The following is a 17,291-nucleotide window of genomic DNA, read 5'->3' on the forward strand; positions in this document are numbered from 1 at the left end:
AATGAACCTTTTAATTTTCAGTCCATTTGACTATCTAGAAGTCATTTAAAAACATAGTTGACAGCAGTATTTATTAAAATATTCAGTAATACAATGGCTTTTATGTGGCTAATCAGTTGATGTTTTATTTTAACCAGTTCACTAAATTGAAGTATTTTTAGTGTCATGTTGTTGTTGTTGTTTTATCCAACAAAATATAGTTCACTACACAAAAAATATATAATCTGAGTGATGAATCAATAATATTTAACCTTTCACATAAAACAAACAAACAAAAAGCGTAATGAACCAATAAATAAAATGTGTATGTTTAGTTCTTTTTTATTTTTTTTATTTTTATTCATAGTTTGTTTCCATCCTAAGGTTAGTCACCATCTGCAAGTTTTGATGAAGGTCTGTCGTGTGACATTAACTTTGCCCTGTGAAGTGAATACGGTAAGACGAGCCCTGTGCGACCAGTCTTAACACGCACTTTCTCTTGGCTGTTAGATCATAGCACCTTTTACTTGACCGCTTCTCTGAGAGACTCCACTCTGAAGTCCCATCCCTCATCAGTGGCACAGGATGGCACTTCAGATAAAGGAGGAGAATTCTATTTATGTCTGCCTGTAAACAAAGTCCCAGTGAGGCAGAGCTAATGGCCTGGAACTGACGAGAGCCTGCAGGGATATCTCACTCTCCTTCTCCCTCCCTCCCTCGCTCATCTTGTCACCCCGTTTTCTCCTCGTCCTTCCAGTCGTGGTGGTAGTAGATGGGAGAGTCAGGCTGAAAGGATCCGCATCAAAGCAGTCAGGTTTCTGATGTGAAGAGAAGGGCTTTCAGGTCTTCGGCCCGAATGGAAGACCAAGAAGAGCGGAGGAGAATTTCTCCTGGGAAGAGACTGTAGTGAGAACAGATTTTCAAAATGTACTTTCTCGCTTTCCCACTTTCTTTGGCCCCATCACTAGGTTCAAATCCACTGCACATCAAACATTTATCATACACTTTTACATCAATTCCTCTAGATGTTGGACCAGTGATGTTTCTGAAGAGCTTTTGATCTTCGAAGCCTCTAAGTTCTTGTATATCTCCTGACATATGTTTGCGATCGTATGCTTAAAGTATATTTTTGATTGGTCCCAAGTGGATCTACTTAGTCTCGTGTGTTTTTTTTTTTTTTTTTTTCTCAAATTAATTACCGTTTTTATTTTTGAACGACATCTGATTGATGTTTCCTACGAGGTGACAGCTGCTGGTTCTTGGGGAAGGCTTGATTGATCCGCGCTGATGGAGCAGAGACGAGCCATGAAACTCTTCCATTGAGTGTCACTTACGACATGTCTTGAAGCGCCAGGCCCATTCTGTTCTCTCTCTCACGTGCGAGTGACAGACTTGTGCTGGGTATTGAAATGTGGATTGTTAAGCAGACGCTCGGTGGTAAAGCTTTGTGTTTTGATTGAAGGGCAGAGATGGCGTCTTTGCTGCAAAACCTGAATTCTGCTCAAACTTCGCCCCTCCCCTCCTCTTCACGTCGACACGTTCGCTAACCCCAATGACAAGCGAAATGCTGCCGCTTGTGACTTTTCGTTTTATCATTCAAATTCCACCCATTGATGTCGTTGGGTTTGATTGACAGGCAAACTTGAGAGAGTAGCGATAGCAATCAGTCCTCATCAGCTGCGTTTGTGACCGTGGACAATAGTTTCTCTGTTTTGGCTTTCACACTCATCTTTTTTTTTTGCACGTCCCCTTCCCGGCTGTCACAGAAAACTCAGACGATTGCATTTCTGTCACGACAGAGGGCTATTAATCTTTTAAATCCGAGCCAGACCTGAGCAGCATTGTGTTCTGAAATCTGAGAGCGCTCTGTGGAGACCACTCTGAAAAAGAGCGAACGGGGGAACATAACAGGCTCGTTCTCTTTGAGGAGGAGAAACCGAAGCTTTCTGAACGCACATAATATTAGAAATCCAATCTATCAGAGAGCGGGTGATAGATGAGCAACATGCAGATGGTGAGGTGATTGTGAAATCGGGCTGTGTCCGGTTTTACCTGATATCCCTCCGGCCCTCTGCTCGTTTGCTCTCGTCTAACCCGTTGGCCCGTTCTGTGTCACGGGGTGTGTTTTTCTTGTCGAAAAAGTCCATGTGAGTAGCTTTAACCTTTATTTTAGTAGCGGAAGGTCACTGGGTGGTCTCCGCTCTTTGGAAAAGGTTTTTGCACTGAGGTCATGGGCTTAGACCAGGAGATGCAGGCGCCCTTGGAGCAAATCATGTGAGTTCATTGCCTCGCTCAAGGGCAAAACAGCAGTGGAAAAAAACAGGCACATTAGAACAAACATGCTGCTTACAGAAGGTAACATCCTGTGTGTCCTGCGAGGCAAAGGAATAAGTACGCTCGATTTTTGTGCTTGTCTGGAATACTCCATGCTATTCGTTTTCAGAGTGTTTGTTTTTTATGCCAAATGCAGCTGCTAATGTGTTTTGGATGGCTTCTTGGGTGTTTTGAGTAGTTTTACACCCAAAATCTCTGAAATTTTTGTCCCTAGTTATGGCTCTGATCTATGTATGCCCGTTTCTGCCACTGAATATTAAATTGCAATTGTGAGACTATGCCTATAAATATTTTTTCTCAGAATTGCATGATCTAGACTCGCAGACTTAAGATATAAACTCACAAGTCTGAGAGGAAAAATTCAGAATTGTAAGATAAATACTCACAATGTTTTATTCAGTGGCGGAAACAGGCTTCCATATTGATTCATCCTTCAGTGTAGGCCTATAGCATTTTTCCATCTGTTTAATCATCCACTAAGTGAAAATCATACGTGTAATCGTTTACAGAAGTAACAACACGTCAAGTCACATGATTTGTGGTATAATTCATGTCCATAACACTTGGTTGGTTTAGTAGTGGTTTGAGCAAACCCCTAACCACAAGTATGAGGAATAATAGAAGTGACACTTGCTTTTGCAATCACTTCTAATTATGAAGATAATTTTTTTTTTTTTGTTCTGCTTTTTTCTTTTCATGTCAAACAGCAGACCGTGGAGAAATCAATGCTAACCTTTCATGTGAGCTTTTAAAGCAAGGCCACAGACTCATTTTTTCACAAAACCAGCAGGCAGTTCTGCCGAAAAGACTCTCGCTGATAATAAAGTGTTGCCTTGTAGGAGGAATTAAAAAGTATAAAACTAGTGAGTTGAGGAAAATAGCTCCGATCCTCTAAACAGCATTTTTATGGTGTGATTAATATTAGCTGAAACGTGCTTCTTTTAATTGCTTATTTGGCATTTAGCATACACTTTTAATTCAAAGTGACTCATGGTACACTGAATGCAAGTACAATCCCCCTGGAGAGTAACAAGAGGTCAGGCATCTTATTCAAAGACAAAATGGTAATGGTTTCTCCCCTATATAGATTTGCTCTGTTTCATGCTGATGCCCTCTCATACCCTCAGCCTCCTTCTCCCAATTAGGATGAGGTGTTCAGGTCCCCACCTGGGGAAACTCGATCCAGCGGGCTGAGAGCTCCAGACAGGGTTGGCTGGGTGCAGTGGTGCACAGAATAGTGCTACTCGATAGGGGTTTCTCCCGGGGACTGCACAGGGATGAATTTCCTCTCCAGAAAAACCTTGCAGGACTCCCAACCAAGGCAGATAGGTTGGTGCAGAACTCATGTTGAATATTAGTGGTCGACCGATATATCGCCATGGCCGATATATCAGTCGATATTTGGCATTTTTTTCAAATATCGACATCGGCTGATAAGTTTTTATGCTTGGCCGATGTGTTCGAGGTGGGACTTTTATTTTGAAAAGTGCTCACACTCTCCCTCTTGTTTACTGTCGGCGTCAACAGTTCTGTTTAATATGGATAGAAGTCTGTCTAATAATCGGATAGAATGGTTAAGTAAAGTAATTAATGTATACAAAAAGTGTTATAACGAGTACTTTTATATTATTAGTAATGGAAATGTAAACTTTATAATACTTTCTCATTTGCCATTCAGCATTAATAAGCACATATGATCTATATAATTTAAACTAATCTTTGAATGACTAATGAACATTTACTATCACAAACCTTGCAAACTTAGTCGAATCATTTTCACTGTGTGCTGTATGTGACATGAGTGTTACCTTGGCTTTGTTTGAAAAACATGATTACCAATGCACACAAACTTCCCAGAATACTGAGTGCCCTGTTCTTTGATTAGTTTGCTTCCTTTTTATTCATATTTTTTATTAAATATTTATTTGTGAAAAATGTGTAAGAAATATATATTTATATGTAGATCTTTCTGAACCTCTACCGCTAAATGAACTTTCTATAGGTATATAAAATGTGTAAGACAACATGACACAATATCAAAACTCATTTAGCTTCCTTAATGTGATGTATTTCCTAGTCAAAATATATAATATAGGGCTGGGAAGGGCTTTATTGTATCTTATTTTATTTATTTATTTATTTATTCAATTTTCTAAATTTTTCTTTAATGAATATTATTGTCCCAATACTGTACCCAGTAATCGTGAACAGCTGCAAAATTCATAGAAATTCATTGCTGTGGAAATCCCAGGATTTTCATTAATTAAAGGGACACTTTAACCATCGCAAAAAATCCTGTAATTTCTTCAGTGGAACACAAAAAAGTACTTGAAAACATAAAAAAGTACAAAACCATCTTAGTAAGTAACCACCAATTTCCATTGTATTGACAAAAAAAAAAAAACATATTTCTCAAAATATCTTCTTAAAGATGTGATGACAGAATTGTTGTTTTTGAGTGGACTATCCCTTTAGAAGAGTTTAAAAGGCTTTTCTTTTTGTCACGATATCATGTTCTTCCATTTAGTTTAGCCAAACAATTTATCCGTCTAAACATTTGTGAGGTTTCCCAGCTTGCTGATAAAAAGAGCTGTTTGTTTTGATGATGCTCTGTCCGTCAGTAACCGTATCATCTCCTCCGACAGTGTTTACTGTCCATTATGTCCGAGCAAACACAGCCACCACTGATCTTGTGTGCTCTCCACACAACCTGTCTCCTCCGAGTCTGGATCATAAAAGTGCATTCAAAGCTTTGAAATGCCCCAGACACTTGCTGCATAACTCAGCTGTGTGGAAGCATTTCGGCCCCCCTCTGCCCGACCCTGCTCCCTGCATTCAGGCGTCTCTCTTGACTTCTCCAGCCCTTTGTTTCCTCAGGGGATGGATGCATCGGGCGGGGAGGGTGTGAGCTGTTCAATCAATAGCCGCTCCATCTGTCGGGTCTGTGGCTGGGGCTCAGGGCGGAGGCTGGAATTCGGCACCGTCTGTGGGGTGTATGCAGGGGGCTTGTCACCGGATTCTGCTTGAATGGGGGCTCAAGGGCGGTGCCCCCCACCCCACCAGCCTCCGCTTTTGTGCCGTCTCCTTCCTTGGCACAGTGATAGCTGGCTGGCGTGTGTGGATATATGTGTGTGAGATGAGAGGCGTCTATTGTGTCATTTCACAGGCTCCCGGGAGACAGGGTCACCTTGTCCCCCGCACAAACAGTGCCCTCTCTGGATATTTGGGCTGTGTTTTATATACGAGGGCCAGACACCCGGGCTCTGAGCACATCTATCTCTCATCTCACCCCTTTTCAGATTCCCCCTATTGAGAGAAAAAGACTGGAACAGGGCTTTCAAAGGGGACATCTGAGATAGTTGCACAGTTGACATCATTCTTCCTGCGAGACACTGGAGAAGCTCTGGATCTGTCTGTGCAGCTGAAATCTCCATAAACTGTCCTTTTAGGACACTGAAGTCTGTATCTGTGTTTGGATTGTAAAAAACTATGCTGGCCATTCAAAGCACAGTGGGTCTGTTAACAAATCAGAATTGGTTTCCCTGTTTAGTTTCCTAATCATTTTGTATGGTTTAACTGCGCATTATGCTATGTTTGCTTTTAGAATCTTAACTCTCTTCTTTCTTGAAGCTATTTTTAGGTCATATAAGACCAATAATACTAATAATATTATTATAGCAGCTATTATCAAAAAAAATGTTTTATAATAGTACAATGATTTAATTCCTGCTTTCTGTTTAATTTAATTCAGTACTACTGCATCACATTGCATATATTTGTTTAGGATTTGTTGATTTTTTTTTTAAATACTTTTATAAAAAAAAGGGTGCTTTCAATAAAAACTGACATCGAAGTCATTTTAATATTGTTACAAAACAAAATCATTTTTTTAAAAAACATTTTTATGAATGCTGTTGTTTTAAACTTTACAACTATTTATTTATCTATTACTATTTATCAGGGAATCCAGAATTTTTTTTTTACTGTATTTTCAATCAAATAAATGCAGCCTTGGTGAATATGACAGAATTCTTTCAAAAACATTTTAATTCAAATCTTACAGACCCCAAAGTCTGTTGGTACTAGTATTGCTGAAGAGGTTTTTGTTAAGACCTGCATATATCTGTGATTATGTGTGCTGTTATTACAGCTGCTTTGCCTTGATCAGTGTATGATGAGGACTGTGGTCCTTGGGGAGACTTCTCTCTGCTGTTATTTAGTGGCATTGGCTTCACATGAAGGATGTACAGTGGCCCCTAACTCTCCGGCTCTGGTTTTCTCATGGCCACCGATCCTAAAAGACCCAATGAAATAAAGTGCTCAGATCTAAGCCTGTTCTTTTCCCTAAAGTTACTATCAAATTGACAGAAAATACAAAATACTATGCCAAGTGTGTGTCAGCAAGCTTATCTTTTGCTCTCCTTTCTGCTTGGTCCTTTCTTTGATGCTGAATAGCTCAGTTTAGGCTGACCATTCTCCAAGGCGGTTAACTGCTGCAGCAGCATCTTGTCACGTAAATCTCAATTAACTTCGGTTCAGCTGTCAGAGACCACACAGCTCCTAAACGAGCCCTTTATTGCCTCATATCTAATTGTGTGGCTCATTAAAGTCACTAATCAAAGAGACTCCCATATCCAGCAGCAAGGTTATGTGGTGCTAAACTCCGAGATGCTGAAATCTTTCAAACGAATAGCATGACAGCAACTTTGTAGCGCTCTGAACTTTTTTGTCCTTGAAGTGTCTTGAAGAGAGATGGTCCGGAGGTACTTTAACCTTGCTTTGCATTTATTCCCAATCAGGTTCACCGTCTAAATGAGTGACTCTCAACCCATAAAAGGCTTTTTGGATTTCACATTTTAGGTGTGGTCAAAAGATATGTTTTTAATAATAATAATAATAATAATAATAATAATAATATAATGTTATTGTAATATAACACTACTTATGCTACAAATAACAATTTTGATTATTGTAATGCAATAATAATAATCATTTATAGTCATTTTTTGTGTGTATATGCATTTACGTATATGTAACTGTTAGTATTATTATTATTATAATAATCATTATTATTATTATGATTTTTGTAAATGTTTTTTTTTATTATTATTTTTTGAAGGCTTTCAGCTAAGATGATTTTACTTCTACTATACAATTTTCTCAATTAAAAAATATGAGTTTTTAATAATAATATGATTGCTATCATTAATATGACAGTTTTTTTTTGTTGCTTTCATGCTAGCAACATGAAACATGAAAATTTTTATATATAATATGTAATATAGAAATGGAAAAGTATAATAATGATTATTATTATTATTTAATAATAATATATAACAAGTTAATAGTATGCTGTATAATGGATTGGTTTTTAAGACCTTTAGATTAGATATTTTGTGTTAATATGTATTTTTACATCCATTTCATAACAATTAAGGATATTTTCTCCTACAAATTTTAATTAAATGCATTTTTAATTAATCAAATGTGTCCGGATTATGCCATTATTCTTATTTTTGATTCTCATTACGTTCTTGTACAGTAATTATTGCACTATATTATAGTGTGACAGACTCTGTGATAGTGTTTTTGATTGTGTTGAGTTTAAGGCAGTGTTTTACAGATGCACTTGGTTTAACCTGCACAGTCCTCAGTGTTAGGGAGCTGCAGTACTGGACCTGCTTTCTTGCTGGTGCTCCCAGAAGAGCCCTGGGTTACTTTGAGCCTCTTTGAGTTTGGTGTAGAGAGAGGGTTGTGCTGGTCACAGAAGGCTTCGTTTGCTCTTAATGGAAGCACTCACTGGCTATCTCCTCAAGCCAGCCCAGAGCTAATTTGAGACAAGGCAGATGGGTGTTTGCTGTCTCTATGTGCTCTTCCCACCTCGCATGCTTTTATCACACTGTTTTAGTAGCCGAAGTTCGGCAGGGAGGGAGAGAGAGAGCGAGCGGAAAGGGACATCTGCCTTGTGTGTCTCCTGGGTTCTTCTCCTTTACTCTCAATTAAGAAGATTTAAACAGACAGTGTTTGTCTTTGTCCACACTAAAGAGGGAGCCTCAGCAGGTGTGTGTGTGTCCAAATGGACACGGATCAAAGCCTCTCTCCATCAGGCGGGGTTGGTTTGGGAGTATGGCGGCTTTCAGTGCGGGGGAGAAAACTGCAGTGACAGCACAATGAATAAATTGAAAAAGGCTTGTGTAGTAAATTGTCTATCGCTGGTGACAAACGATCTGATAGGAGCGTGCGGAGGCTGCAGACGCTGCCGTCCCAGCAGAGCTGTGAATAACTGGCCTATCTGCGCTGCTTAGCACACCGGCCTCACGCGCACCCTTAATAATTCACACGCTGTGAAATATTTCGTCCCCTGCACAGATACGGCCGAGCGTTGGCAGGCGGTGGGGACGAGCTGAGGGAATGTCCCTTCTGTCAAATTTGGGGGACTGTGACATCCAGAGTTTTCTCTCTTTTGTTCCCTCTCTTTTTGTTAGGAAATGCCCTTGATAAATCTCCTGCCCATATACGTTTCTCTCAGGCCTATATTTAGGAATTAGAATGACAGGAAGAGAAATTTACTGAATTGTAATTTTGAAGAAATTTAACCGTCTGTCTGTCGATCTATCGCTCTGTTTTTCTATTTTCTGCTCTGTCTCTTTTGCTCTATCATTCTGTCACTCCATCTCTGTATCTATCCCTTTGTCTGTCTGGATCTCTGTATCTATCTATCTATCTATCTGTCGTTCATCATCACTCTATCTTTTATCAATATTTCTATCTATTGTCTGTTCAACTCTTCACCTATAAACTGTTTTTTTTTTCTAAAACTTTGAAAGTTCAAAACTTTAAATGAATTGAAATTCTACTTGCATTCAAATAGCAGTACTGCATTTTCTTAAATTTTCTTCACCGAGCAATTAAATTAGAATTCATTTGCATGAGCGGAACATTGAGTGGAACCTTTCTTAACTTTTTCACATTCCCTGTTACTCAAGTCAATGCAATATACTAACTCTCACTAAAACCGGATGACTTTCGGTGGCTTTTTCACTACAAATCACTGTCAGTGCGAAATGAAAAGCCCCTTTTATGCTGTTATGGACATGATGAAATGTGATGCACACAGGCTTTAATCATTTCTTAGGCTAAATTTCTCACTTGTCATCCAAATCTCAGTTCAGACTGAAGGCTGTCAGAAATCTAGTCCATCCTCTATGGAGGTGTCCTCTCGCTGTGAGGGGTCCCTTGAGCCCTGGAAACCAATTAAAATCTCTTCCTGTAGGGTCAGGTCGATTTAATGCGGCTGAACTATTTATTTGTTTGTTTGTTAGTTTGTATACACACTGTGTGCACAGACTTCTGAAGGTCTTCAAGTTGCTTCTGTGTGTCTTGGCCTGTTTTATTTAAATGTTCTTAATAAACTGGGGGTTTTGAGGTCCCGTTTGCACCCTGCAACCAATTATGCAAACTATAAAAAATTTAAGAGGGACAGTCTTTTATAATTTAATCCTAAAGTAATAGATTCTGTTAAATATGCATGAGCTTGGCTTTATAGATGAAACCGGAATTAATGTCTATCAGAGACCCGACCAGGAAGACACCGAGGAAGGGGAAAGAAAAGGAGACGGGGATATCTTATCATTATTCTAATAGGGTATGATTGCTGTGGACGGAGAGGCAGACTGTCTATGGCTAGACGGGACGGTCAGTTTAATCGTTGCAAGTATTGAGCGCATTTACAAAGCAGGGCAAGCAGAGATGCTGAAAACCGATCCAGCCATCCAGTAGTTCGATTGTCTCTGCTTTTTTTGTTTTAGGAGGAAGGTTGTGTGGTTGAATAGGAGGGAGATATGTTTTGATCTCTGGTTTGTTTTTGGCAGGCCGTGTGACAGCTTAATGAGGAAGTTAAGGAGCGTGCATCGGAAGGTCAGGGACTGCCGATCAGAGAGGGAGTCGTATGTCTCCACACAAAGCCTCCTCACCCGTATCCTGTACACTCAATCTGTCAATCTCTCGTCAGCTCTGCTTACCCCACCGTCGGGACACACGCTGTGCTTGCCATACAAACAGATCCTTTTTTGTGGTCTATTTATGGTAAATTCAAAAGAAGCAATGCTTCTCAAGGTCTTCACAAACGTTCTAGACACGTGTGAATCGCCCTTCTGCCCTGTTATTTCCCATGTAAACGGTAAACCGAGAAGCTCTGTTGTGGGCTTCCACGGTACAGTGGATGTAGCTAATTGTGCGTTGAGATCTGGGCAGAAGAGAAGGTCAGTTGCCGGTCCTTAACTTCCTGCCTGACACCGCCATTAATCCCACAGCGAGTCACTGCTCGCAGGGCAAATGTTTCATCTCAAGGAAGTCTGCGAGGAGTAATAAAGGAGCTTATGAAATATTAGATTATTGGGCGGCTGAAGTTTTGCCTTGGAGGTGGAAGTACTTTTTCTCGTCGCTGATGTATGTGGTAGCTAGAGGCATTAAGACAAAATGAATGGACGGTGAGTACCAAGATCTCTGTAATAGCTGAACTACAAGAAAATATTTGTTTTAAGTATGAATGTAAATATTTATCAAAATCTTCCAACATCTAGGTTTTTTATGTCAGGTGTGGGATAATCTATGGCCCACCAGACATTATGATCCAGTTGTAAGGTTTACTCTTTCTGAAAATATAAAGTCGGCTAGATATTTTCATACTCATTTATACTGTGAAATATTTTATTGTATTTTTCAGAATTTTTTTTTATCATTCTATTTTTCATTTATTCAGTTGAATCTTTTTATATTAATTTAGTAAAAAAATTAAATCCCTTTTATTTTTTCCCAATTTTAACTGATTTACAATCCTTTTTATTTTCCTTAATGCTGTACTGAAATATTACATTTTATTTAATACATAGCTTATGAATGCACTTTTTTTTCTGAACCCTTATTTTTATTGTATTTTTTTATATATATTTCTTCTACACAGTTTCCGTGTACTTGCTAAGCATCCAATTGTGACTCATTATGAAAAGTGCTGATCTATTGATTTTTTTTTAAAGCTCTCTTCTTCTAGTGTGTGTTAATAATTATGTCTCATTTATGTTTTAAGAGAAACTTCTGAGACAAAGCAATAGTGCACACCAAAGTAAAATCAATTAACCATCTACAAAATACAAAAGGAGACATCTTGAAGAATTTTGGTCCCAAAAATAACATGAAAGTGCTCAAATCTAATTTGCAGTTCTGGATATTAAGACATGGTGTCTCAACATACATGACTTCTGTTATCATTTACATCAAACTTGCAGCAACAGTCTTAATGCTCCAAGCCTGAAATATGCGCATGTGCAAATGAGATTCGTGAGCTCCGCTGGAGGGCATGATTTTCATTTTTGGATGAACTATTTCTTTGAACAAAACAACTGAAAACATGAAGTCTCCTGAGCTCTAAAAGAGCAACCTTTGAGCACTATTTTTGCCCTCTGGGTGTATGTGTGTTTGAAGTGTGAATCCTGCGAGCAGACAAGCTAAAATGTGACACCCAGGATTAAAGGAGGGCAGTAGGGCCTTAAGGCATGATTTTGGGATATATAACCCCTTTAATACACCGTGCCATATCTCGAAACCACGTTTAACCGCCAACACAATTCCTTCCCTCGTTTTCAGCAGAAATGCATATTAATAGATTAGCAAGATGAAGGGTTTGTGGATTCGCTCGGCAGTTAAAACGGAGGTCGAGCTTTAGTCTCCCGCTGGTCTATTTTATTTAATTTTTTAAGTCCGTGGCCACATCCTCTTCACAGTGTAATTTAATCGGAGACTCTGTGGGCAGCATCTGCGCTCAGAGCAAAGATAGAGCCGCTGCCTTTTTATTTTTTTATTTTTTTTAACTAATCCTCAGATTTCTCTGCTCACCGAGCTACAGATCACTCCACTGGGTGAAGACAATTACCAGCCTTCTTTTTCATGCTAATGCAATCTCTAACTAGATCTCTCCCTAAAAATGTGGGGGAGAGAAAGCGAGAGCTAGGAAGAAGGAAAGGTTTTTTTTTTTGATTAACATTTAATTATGAACAGTTCCCCGTCAGCCAAGCGGAGGGGTCAGGAGAGGAGGGCAGCACACAGAGGAAAAGGGCAGGCAGTAATTTAAGATGCTGAACCCTGCTTAGGGACGTGTGTGTGTGTGTGTGTGTCATGCTGGAGAGAGAGAGAGAGAGAAGGTCAGAGGGCACATCTCATCATAAGCAGGGTTTTGCATGACTGCACCTCTTCTGGAGAGTCTGCGTGAGAGGTTTCAGGCCTAGTGTTTGTTTTGTGCATCATCCTCAGGATAAACAGTGTTCTTGAATAAGTGAAGTTCTTCCACCTCATCGGATCAGAAACTCAGTCTCAGATGAATCTCCCAAGCCTCACTTGACCTCATGATCGTCAAGCTGTCAGCGACGATTTAAAATTATTTTCAAGACCAGCAAAGGGGACGAAACCCTCTAATGTTCTGGGAGAATATGACGTTGGTTTGAGAGTCACATGGCCGAGTCGTGTGTGTGTGTGTGTGTGTTTGGAAGCGTCCTGCTTTGTATGACATTTTGCAAAGCAGCTTTGTCTCGGCAGCAATGAATGGGATACCTTTCCTTGAAGACTCCTGTATGCATATCTGAGACTTTTCAGACTTTCTTGTGACCTTCACATGCACGTTAAATTACATGCATACCTCACCTTCAGTACCTCATATCTGTCGGAAGGGGAATGATAACGCGGGTCTTTATCAGGACGGCTGTGTGATATGGAATGTGCCAGATATTTCCTGCCACTGGGGCAGGACAGGGCCGTCATTCGTTCTCTCTCACTTGCTCTCTGATTATTGGACAGGAAAAGGATAATCTCAGAGGAAGCGATGTCTGATAAAGCATATATATTTGAGTGTGCACATCCCAGCACATGTTTAAGCTCTGAAGGTTCAGTGGGAGGGAATGAAAAAGTGGTTGGGTTATTAGGTCATAACAACATTGTGTCTTGGAAAAATAAATGTTTTTTTTCTTATTAATTATCTCAATGGGATATATACAGTGGTGGCCAACCTTATTAAAACACCTGACAGATCTGAAAATACTGACCCTTTTTTTGCCTCCAAAACATGATTTCATTTCAAAATGTTCATGAAACATGCAGATGGTTGCTACTTCTTTTGTGCTTGCTTCCCAGCAATTGATTGTCCTTCACTCAATGGTAATGGTAATTGGAATTAAGGTCAGGATGCCTGCAAGTGCATTCTGGGATACTGTTGAGGGTCCTCAGAGAACACTGATATAGTATATAGAGGTTCAAACTTTGTAGCTTCATTTATTTTCTATGGATTTGAATTATTGATGGTACGTTAGGTTTTTAGTCATCATAAGTCAATGTCAGCATGTATAATTTCCATATTTATCTTTTTCTCACTCCCTCGACCAACAACGGCTCATTTTTCAGACTTCAGTCCCTCAGGCTGTGATCAAACAGCACAAACAATGAACAAAATACGGCAAGAGAAGACACTTGAATATTCACACAACAAATGAATGCCTTTAGGGGGTGGGGGTGCTGTGCATATAATAGACCATTGTTTTCATGTAGTGTTAATCCTAAACGGGGTCCTTGTGTTATGTGAATGAGTTCAGATGTGTGATGAACGGTGTGATGGCCAGCAGTGTGCCTGGTTTTTAATTTTTTTTTTTAGTTTAGCTGCTCTTTTCTGTGGATCGTTACAGTTAAACAAACAATCAGTTGCTCTGATGTGTCTTTTAGATGTGTGATCTCTCTTCGCTTGGGCTGTACAATCTGTCTTTTCCAATTGGTTGTATGTAAATGCCTTGTTAGAAGAAAATAAGCCCTGCACACACACATATGTGTGTACAGTATGTGTGTGTGTGTGTGTATAGGTCAATTTTATATATGTATGTATTAGGGCTGGGCGATATGGAGCAAAAAATATATCTCGATATATTTTGCTATATCTCGATATACGATATATATCTCGATATCTTTACAGGAAAAATAACCCCCAAAAAACTACTGCAAAAACAAATATGGCAAATATTACATGTTAAGGGGCCTATGAAACATTTTATTTTTTTCTTCACCATATGTTTTATTGTTACTTAATTCTGTGTTTTAGCATGTGTAATTATTTAAATGCATAAAAACAACTTAATTAGTTAAAAACAATTCTTAAAATAGCCTTATGTTAAATGTTTTTTTTCCCTTCAGAAATTCTGTGTATTTACATTTTTCTGATTATCAAATGAAGGCATAAAACATTCATTTAATTTATCTTTTAATTATTTAAAATTAAGCAAACTTTATTTTTTGGTAAACAAAGGGGATTTACTATTAAAAATAAAACATGGGAGAAATGTTGTGTGATTATTCCTTATAAAATTATGTTCGTTTCATTTTAATAGTAGTAGTAGTGGGCTATCTACATTCTGCTGTACAATAGTAATAGATTTCTGTCAAATACTTTTATTTTGACGGGTTTACCTTTACAGTTCTGTGTATGTGATACCACAGTCTATGATGTGATATGAGCTAGTCTTACTCAAATCAAACGGTCAGATGCTCATGAAGTGACTCTCAGTGCAGTTCTGGAGATGTTCCTCATGTGTTCACGTCTTTATTTAGAGAGAGGAAAGACAATGAAATCAGCGCGAGCGTTATGCGAGCTTCCGTGTTTAATGAATGAAGACGCGCTTCTGCTCCATTCGTTGGCACAGACACGCAGAACATGCAGGATTCATATTTAAATAGACTTTTCCGGGTTAATATTTGCAGATATTAGTCCATTTCGCGATTTGATGTAAGTGCATTACCGACTTTTGATTAATTCATTCAAAATTTGACCAATTCCGTGACATTCCGCGTTAAACTGTAAATTCCATTTTTATGACTGGATTCCGCGATTCCGTCCGCGTTTCATTGGGCCCTACAGTAGACATCTGCCTGCCGTTCGCCCTACGCCTTAAAACTGAAGTATCTCCATATAATGGAGCCAGTTGTCTTTTTTTTTTTTGACTAGTTCTCTACACGCGAGGTGAGAGGGGACAAAAGCAAGGAGGCGGGGGGCGAGCGAGCGGGGGCGAGCACAGCACAGGGAAGGCAAACAAGCAAAGTGGCGGAATCAGAATATAAACAATATATCGATATATACGATATGTCAAAATCCATATCGTGTTTAAAAAATATCTCGATATATTTTAAATATCGAGATATCACTCACCCCTAGTATGTATGTATGTATGTATGTATGTATATGTGTGAGTGTGTGTGCATTTTGTCTCAGCAGTCAATTAGCTGGTGCTTCAGCCATCGATGTGATGGTGTAAATGCGGGCTTACTGTAGCGTGATTCCAGATAACAGGTGTGAGTTTTGGCGTGCTGTGACAGAAATAGACTTCATCATATATTATCAGCCAACTCCTGCTCACAGGCCATTATTTGGCGTGAAGAAATGTTCATTCTTTGTGCGACAAAATAAACCATCTTCCATCTGCTTATGCTTGCAACAGTGTTTGACCCGTGTCTGACCCTGGAATGGAGCAGATGTGGATATTGTGTGTGAATATTGTTAGCTATTGGATGAAACTGTATGTATAGTGGAAACACTTGCGTATATTGTTTGTTGGTTGTCAGCAGGACTGTTTGCGCTCCATGGGCTTTACGTCCTCTCCTGCATTCATGTGTCGTTAGGAAGCGCCGGGTCTCCAGTGTGTGTGTGTGTGTGTGTGTGTTTGTGTGTGTCTTGTTAACAGTCGTTGGATTTATGTCCCAAAGTCTGTGCCTATCCTCTCTGAAGGAGAGGTTTGCTTGTCTGTGTGTGTTTTGCATCCTCGTTTGTCCTTGTCCTGTTGGATTATTCGCATGTTTGTGTGTGTGGTTTTTATATAATAGTGTTGAGTGTCTAAGATTGTGTGTGTGTGCTGTGTAGCGAAGTTAAGGGGTCGGGGACTCTGTCTGTCCCTCTAATGGGCTCTTTCATTGCTTTCCATTCAGCGGTGCCGTGTGTGTGAGGGATTATGGGGAACTGTAGTGGCTGCTTGTTAAAGCTGAAGAAAAGGGTCTGGGTGTGTCGATTGGATTAACTTGTTTGGGCTTATTAAGAGGGGAGACGCACAGGCCTTTTAAAAGCACTGCATGGGGCTCTCTGTCTCACACACACACACTCACACCGAGCTGGCAGGTCACCATTCAATTAGGAAGAGAAGCCCCCCTCCTCTACGTCCCCTTGTCTTTCGCAGATAAATGCAAACCTTTTTTTCTTTCTCCCTCCTTTACATACATTCCCTATAGGCTGAGCCTGTATTGGTCATAATGGAGGATTTTCTAAGACAGGAAATCAGCTTTTAGCCATCATGCTTTTTGTCTTAGTTTCTTTTATCCTCACTAACACCTCTTTTCGTTCTCACCTTCCACTTACTTTCCAGTCTATCGATCTACTCGGCTCTCCCACAGAAGTGCACTTCAGAGAATTCAGGGGGCTCAGGCCAGCGTGAGGTTAATTCACTCGCCAGAGATCTCGGCATGCATCAGACAAACTAAGTGCGTGTCTACCTGAAACTGTATATTGTTAAAGGTTCAAAAGCACTTTCATTACGGAAGCTGATTTATGCATGGGGTACTTTGACTTAAGCTACATGTCTCAGTCGGAGATTTCAGAGCGTCTGTGTCCTAAGAAGTTTTATTGTAGTTTGTCACTTCACACTGAAAGTGTGAAAGCCACCCAATCGCAGTCAAACAGAACACTTGCAGTTGTGTAAAACAAGATCTTAGCCCTAGAAAAACTGGCAGTAACTGCATATGAATCTTTTTTTTTTTATAGAATAGTTCTATAATCTAAAATCACAATTTTACATGATCTTTGACTCCATCCAAATTAATATCCATTTTTACATACTACATGCCTAAACTAACTTTTAGAATTTAAAATAATTGTTTTTAAGGTTTTAAATTTTAATTTTAGACTCGAT

The 17,291-nt window shown here is 39.4% G+C and overlaps 1 protein-coding gene across 2 annotated transcripts in view; it reads left to right on the top strand.

Moving 5' to 3' along the window:
• Positions 1–17,291, top strand: part of LOC113048996 (protein FAM222A-like) — a 57,575-nt gene that overhangs the window by 10,827 nt on the left and 29,457 nt on the right. Inside the window, exon 1 of one of the 2 annotated variants that reach the window (XM_026210998.1) lies at positions 10,779–10,802. The exons of the other annotated variant lie outside the window; for it this stretch is intronic. The gene's annotated coding sequence lies outside the window, so the exon portion shown is untranslated. Of the gene's footprint in view, positions 1–10,778; positions 10,803–17,291 lie in introns of those variants that run through there. 2 annotated transcript variants of the gene reach the window in all.

Source organism: Carassius auratus, chromosome 30, assembly GCF_003368295.1.
Source record: "Carassius auratus strain Wakin chromosome 30, ASM336829v1, whole genome shotgun sequence".
NCBI lineage: Eukaryota > Metazoa > Chordata > Actinopteri > Cypriniformes > Cyprinidae > Carassius > Carassius auratus.